Source organism: Neofelis nebulosa, chromosome 10 (genome assembly GCF_028018385.1).
Source record: "Neofelis nebulosa isolate mNeoNeb1 chromosome 10, mNeoNeb1.pri, whole genome shotgun sequence".
NCBI classification, from domain to species: Eukaryota; Metazoa; Chordata; class Mammalia; order Carnivora; family Felidae; genus Neofelis; species Neofelis nebulosa.
The window spans coordinates 31,470,940-31,478,442 of NC_080791.1; positions in this window are offsets into that span (position 1 = coordinate 31,470,940).

Consider the following 7,503-nt stretch of genomic DNA (forward strand, 5'->3'; position numbering starts at 1 on the left):
CTGGCCAATTTGCTTTTTTTTTTTTTTTTTTTTGCTTTTTGCTTTTTACTTTTGCATTTCTCTCTTTGTATGGGATAAAGCTTCTTCCACCACCACCACCACCACCACCACCACCTTTTAATTTTTTTTTTTTAACCAGGGTTACTTCAATGAACAAATCAAAGCACACCAAGTAGAGGGTACAAAACACCTCTACAAGTAGGGAGATAAAGCAACCAGAGTCACAACAACAGAGAAATGTAACACACTCCAAAAACACCTGCTGAAGGGCCAGGCTCTGGACAGTGTATGACCCCTTTATTAATATAGTAGTGCTCGCAAGTGCAGGAAATATAACAAGCTGTTAAAACACATAAGGGACTGAAAACTAGTCAAAATGGCAAAACGGAAGAATTCCTCTCAAAAGAAATTCCAGGAAGATATGATAGTTAAAGAATTGCTCAAAACAGATAAAAACAATATGTTTGACCAAGACTTTAGAATAACAGTCATAAGATTAATTGCTGGGTTTAAAAAAAGCATAGAAGAAAAAAATCTGGGAGAAAGGGCCAACATGGTGGAGAAGTAGGGGAATCCATACTTCCCACATCTCTCAAACAAAGAAGTGCTGAAGCCAAATGACTGAACCCCAAGAGTCTTGGAGGAAAAGAGGCTGAGACTAAAAGGGAGACACCAGGACATCCTTGATGGGCTATAGGTGGGTGATTGCAAACTGGGGGAGATAAAACAGGCCACATAGGCATGGAGGGGAGGGATCCCCTTTTGCAGAGAGCCAAAGGGAAGAGAAAGAGCTGCTGGGGAAGTGTAAGACTGTATCTGGACAAGAGATAAACCTCAGACTGGGACTGGAAGGGATCCCATCTCTAACTGCAGGGCTTTCTTTGGACTGGGGCCAGCTGCCCTGTTTGCACACCTGGGGAAGAGGGGAGCCTACCCCAGATGTGGTGGTAAGTCAGGGGCTCAGTCTGCAGTAGAAGAAAGTGGTCCACTCCCTGGAGTGTTGCAGTATAGTAAAAAGCCTGCCTGTGTCTGTCATCCCCAGGCTCAGTGGCGGGGGTGAGGGTGTAGGCCACAGTAGGAGAAAGCAGCTCCCTCTTGGAGTACAGTGGGACAAAACAAAGCCTGCCTGCATCTGCCACAGGGCTTTGCTGTGAGGTCAGTGGAACAGTCCACAGTAGGAAAAGGCGGTCCTCCCTGAAGTGCTGTGGAACAGACAAAGCCAGCCAGGACCATATATTGGGCCACACTGAGAGGCGCTTTCCCAGTGCCAGAATGCACAGAGCAGGACTTTGAATCCTAGCCAAACCCCAGGTCAGGGGAGTCAATGGAGCAAGAAGAACTGCCCCATCTGCACCCACGGCACAGTGAAGGCGACTCAAACGGAGTTCACCACGTCCCTAAAGAAGAGACTGGGAGATCACCATTTCTGCCCCTGCCACCAAGGTGGGGCCTCAGGGATTAGTCAGATATATAGCCCACAGTGGAGGTGGGACCAGCCTACACCAAACCAGGCCCTTCCGCACCAGGTAACTGCATATGTGCTGAAGCTGGATAGATGCTGTGGAATCAGATTGCTCCATCATCCATACCAGTGACACTGCATAGCCTGGATTAATTCCAGGACAATTCTTGTTATTTAGATATATTCTCCTTTCCTATCTCTTCCCTCCTCTAGGCTGGTTACTCTGGTTGTTGGTCTGTTCAAACAGACATATTTAATCCAGTCTCTTGATACATGTTCTACACCTCCTTGTATACTTTCCTTTCTCTCTCTCTGGAATAATCAGAGATAACTGATTGGGTATCTGTCTGGGCAACTTCATCTTCGTTTTTTCCCCCCTCTTTTTTTTTTTTTAATTTTCCTTTCTCTCTTTCTGGATTAAGCCATTTAGTCTCTCTGCCCAGTCAATGTTTATTTTCTCTTTGTCCCCACCCCTGTTTCCTCTCTTTGTATATGCTCTTCCATCAGCATCACCTCCACCCTGTTCTTTACTTGTAGCTGGTTTTTCTGTTTTTTTGCTTCTGGATTTTGTGTGTGTGTGTGTGTTCATCTATTTGTTTGTTTTACATGTCTGTGTGTTTGAATGTCTTTATTTCCTATTTTTTGTCTGTTTGTTTTCCTTTCCAGGGTGACATCAAGGAAAAAATAAAAAAACACCTCATGGAAGGTCCAAATAATCACTACCAGTAGATAAATACAATAACCAAAGTATCAAAAACAGAGAGCAAGTAACACTCCCATAAAACACCTCTTGAAGGGCCAGGCCCTGGACAGTGTATGACCGCCCCCCTTCAATATAGCAATGCTTGCAGGTGCAGAGTATACAACAAGCTTTTAGAACTCATAAGGAACAGAAAACTAGTCAAAATTATGAAACGGAAGAATTCCCCTCAAAAGAAATTCCAGGAAGAAGTGAAAACTAAATAATTTATCAAAACAGATATAAGCAATATAACTTAACAAGAATTTAGAATAATAGTCATAAGATTAATCGCTGGGCTTGAAAAATGTATAAGAGAGCAGAGAATCTATTACTGCAGAGATCAAGGAACTAAAAAATAGTCAAAATGAATTTAAAATGCTATAAATGAGGGGAAAAATAAGATGGAGGTGGCCACACCATGGATTGAAGAGGCAGAGGGGAGAAGAAGTGAATTAGAATATAAAATTATGGAAAAAGAGGAAACTAAGAAAAAAAGAGATAAAAAACATCCAGGGTCAAAAGGGGAGAATTCGAGAACTAGGTGATGCAATCAAATGGAACAATATCTGTATTATATGAATTCCAGAAAAAGAAGAGAGAGAGAAAGGAGCTGAAGGTGTACTTGAACAAATCATAGCTGAGAACTTCCCCAATGTGGGGAAGGAAACAGACATTTAAATCGAAGAGGCATACAGAACTCCCTTCAGACATAACTTAAATCAGTTGTCTGCACGACATATAGTGAAACTGGCAAAATACAAGGATAAAGAGAGAAATCTGAAAGGAGCTAGGGATAAACAGGCCTTAACATACAAATGTAGATACATAAGGGTGGTAGCAGACCTATCTGCTGAAACTTGGCAGAAAGGAAAAGCAGGAAATCTTCAATGTGATGAACAGGAAAAGTATGCAGCCAAGAATCCTCTATCCAGCAAGCCTGTAATTCAGAATAGAAAGATAGATAAAAGTTTTACCCAAAAAAACAAAAACTAAAGGAATTCATCACCACTAAACCAGCTCTACAAAAGATTCTAAGGGGGACTCTGTGAACAAAATGTGGCAAGGATCACAAAGTACGAGAGACATCACTACACGCATGATACCTACAGATATCACAATGACTCTAAACCCATATCTTTCAATAATAACACTGAATGTAAATCGACTAAATTCTCCAGTCAAAAGACATAGGGTATCAGAAATAATTAAAAACAAACAAACAAACAAGATGCGTCTATATGCTGTCGCAAGAGACCCATTTTAGACCTGAGCACACCTTCAGATTGAGAAGGAGGGGATGGAGAACTATTTATCATGCCACTGGAGGTCAAAAGAAAGCTGGAGTAGCCATACTTATATCAAACAAACTAGACTTTAAATTAAAGGCTGTAACAAGAGATGAAGAAGGGCATTATATAATAATCACAGGGTCTATCCATCAGGAAGAGCTAAAAATTATAAATGTTTATGTGCTGAATACAAGAGCCCTAAAATATATAAAACAATTACTCACAAACATAAGCAACTTATTGATAAGAATGTGGTAATTGCAGGGGACTTTAATACTCCACTTAAAACAATGGACACATCATGTAGACACAGAATCCATAAAGAAACAATGACCCTGAGTGATACATTGACCAGATGGACTTGACAGATATATTTAGAACTTTGCATCCCAAAGCAACAGAATACACTTTCTTCTTGAGTGCACATGGAACATTCTCCAAGATACATCACATACTGGGTCACAAAGCAGACTTCAATAATATAAAAGAATTGAGATCATACCATGCATACTTTGAGATCACAATGCTATGAAACTTGAAATCAACCACAGGAAAAAGTCTGGAAAACCTCCAAAAGCATGGAGGTTAAAGAACATCCTACGAAAGAATGAATGGGTCAACCAGGCAATTAGAGAAGAACTTAAAAGATATATGGAAACAATTAAAAATGAAAATGCAACAATCCAAACGCTTTGGGATGCAGCGAAGGCAGTTCTGAGAGGAAAATACATTGCAATCCAGGCCTATCTCAAGAAACAAGAAAAATCTCAAATACAGAGTCTAACAGCACACTTAAAGGAAATAGAAGAACAGCAAGACACACCAAACCCAGCAGAAGAAAAGAACTAATAAACATCAGAGCAGAAATAAACAATATAGAATCTAAAAAAACAGTAGGCAGATCAATGGAACCAAGAGTTGGTTTTTTAAAAATATATTAAAAAAGATAAACTTCTAGCCAGGTTTCTCAAAAAGAAAAGAGAGAGGAACCAAATAGATAAAATCACAGACAAAAAGGGATTTATTAGAACAAACCCCTCAGAAATAAAAGCAATTATCAGGGAACACTATGAAAAATTATATGCCAACAAAATGGACAACCTGGAAGAAATGAACAAATTCCTAAACACCCACACACCACTGAAACTCAAACGGGAAGAAACAGAAAACTTGAACAGACCCATAAGTTGTGAAGAAATTGAATCAATTATCAAAGATCGCTCAACAAATAAGATTCCTGGGCCGGATGGCTTCCTAGGTGAATTCTACCAGACATTTAAAGCAGAGTTAATGCCTACCCTTCTCAAGCTGTTCCAAAAATAATAATAATAATAATATATAAAAAATAAAAATAAAAAAAGAAAAGAAAGAAAGAGAAGGAAAGCTTCCAGACTCATTCTTTGAAGCCAGCATTACCTTTATTCCCAAATCAGACAGACACCCTCAAAAAGGAGAATTACAGGCTAATATCCCTGATGAACATGGATGCAAACATTCTCACAAGATACTAGCAAATCAATTCAACAGTATATTAAAGGAATTATTCACCATGATCAAGTGGGATTCATATCGGCAGGGTTGTTCAATATCACAAATCAATCAATGTGATGCATCACATTAATAGAAGAAAGGATAAGAACCATATGATCCTGTCAATAGATGCAGAAAAAGCATTTGACAAAATAGAGCATCCTTCATAATAAAACCCTCAATAGAGTTGGGACACAAGGAACATACCTAAATGTCATAAAAGCCATATACAAAAAGCCCACAGCTAATATAATTCTCAATGGGGGAAAACTGAGAGCCTCCCACTGAGATCAGGAACATGACATGGATGTCCACTCTCACCACTGCTGTTTAACACAGTGTTGGAAGTCCTAGCTTCAGCAATCAGGAAACAAAATGAAATAAAAGCATCCAAATTGTCAAAGAAGAAGTCAAATTTTCACTTTTTGCAGATGACATGATACTCTACATGGAAAACCCGAAAGACTCCACCAAAAAGCTACTAGAACTGATACATGAATTCAGCAAAGCCGCAGGATACAAAATCAATGTACACAAATCAGTTGCATTTTTATACACCAATAATGAAGCAACAGAAAGAGAAATCAAGAAGTAAATCCCATTTATAAGTGCACCAAGAACTACAAAACCTAGGAATAAACCTAACCAAAGATGTAAAAGATCTGTATGCTGAAAACTATAGAAATCTTATGAAGGAAATTGAAGAAGTCACAAAGAAATGGAAAAACATTGCACGCACATGGATTGGAAGAATAAAAATTATTAAAATGTCAATACTACCCAAAGAAATCTACACATTTATGCAATCCCAATCAAAACTACACCAGCATTCTTCTCAAAGCTAGAACAAAAAAATCCTAACATTTGTATGGAACCACGAAAGATCCCAAATAGCCAAAGTAGTGTTGAAAAAGAAAACCAAATAGGAGACATCACAATCCCAGAATTTAGCCTTCACTACAAAGCTGTAATAATCAAGGCAGTATGGTATTGGCACAAAAACAGACACAAAGACCAATGGAATAGAATATAGACCCCATAATTGGACCCACAAATGTATGGCCAACTAATCTTTGACAAGGCAGGAAACAGTATTCAATGGAAAAAAGGCAGTCTCTTTAACAAATGGTGCTGGGAAAACTGGGCAGCAACATGCAGAAGAATGAAACTAGGCCATTTTCTTACACCATACACAAAATAAACTCAAAATGGGTGAAAGGCCTAAATATGAGAAAGGAAACCATCAAAACCCTAGAGGAGAAAACAGGCAAAACCCTCTTTGACTTCAGCTGCAGCAATTTCTTGCTCCACACATCTCCAAAGGCAAGGGAATTAAAAGCAAAAAAGAACTATTGGGACCTCATCAAAATTAAAAAAAAAAAAACACAAAAACTTCTGCACTGTAAGTTTTGTTGATCAACAAAGACATGAATAGACATTTTTTCCAAAGAAAACAGAAGACATGAATAGACACTTTCCTAAGAAGACATCCAGATGTCCAACAGACATATGAAAAGATGCTCAACATCATTAATCATCAGGGAAATACAAACCAAAACCACATTGAAATACCACCTCATACTGGTCAGAGTGGCTAAAATTAACAACTCAGTAAACAACAGATGCTGGCGAAGATGTGGAGAAAGCACAGTTGGTGGGAATGCAAACTGGTGCACTCTAGAAAACAGTGTGGAGGTTCTTCAAAAAACTAAAAATAGAACTATCCTATAACTCAACAATAGCAAAGCTTTCAAAAATAGCCAAATTATGGAAAGAGACTATATATCCATCAACTGATGAATGGATAAAGATGTGGTTCATATATACAATGGAATCCTACCTGACAATGAGAAAGAATGAAATCCTGCCATTTTCAGCAACATGAATGGAACTGGAGGACATTATGCTAAGTGAAATAAGTCAGGTAGAGAAAGATAGATACCATATATTTTCACTCATATGTGAACCTTGAGAAACCTAACAGAAGACCATGGGGGAAGGGAAGGAGAAAAATAGTTTCAAACAGAGAGGGACGAAAACCATAAGGGACTGTTAAATATAGAGAACAAACTGGAGATTGATGGTGGTGGGGTTGGGGAGAGGTGAAAATGGGTGATGGGTATTAAGGAGGGCACTTGTTGGGGTGAGCACTGGGTGTTGTATGTAAGCGATGAATCATGGGAATCTACCCCCAAAACCAAGAGCACACTATATATAATGTATGTTAACCAACTTGACAATAAATTACATTAAAAAAGGAAACACCCCCATACTTTTAATCTCTCCTAATCACTCTGTTACTCTGTTACTTTATAGCAATTAACACAAGTCCATCCAAAATCTGTGAGTTATCTCTCTGTTGTGTTCCCAGCATCTAGTTCTTGCCTGGTATGTGGGTGGGGTTCAGTACACATTTATACATGAAATAAATAAACCATTCACCCTCCCCAAAACATTATGTATCTTCTTCACCTCCATGA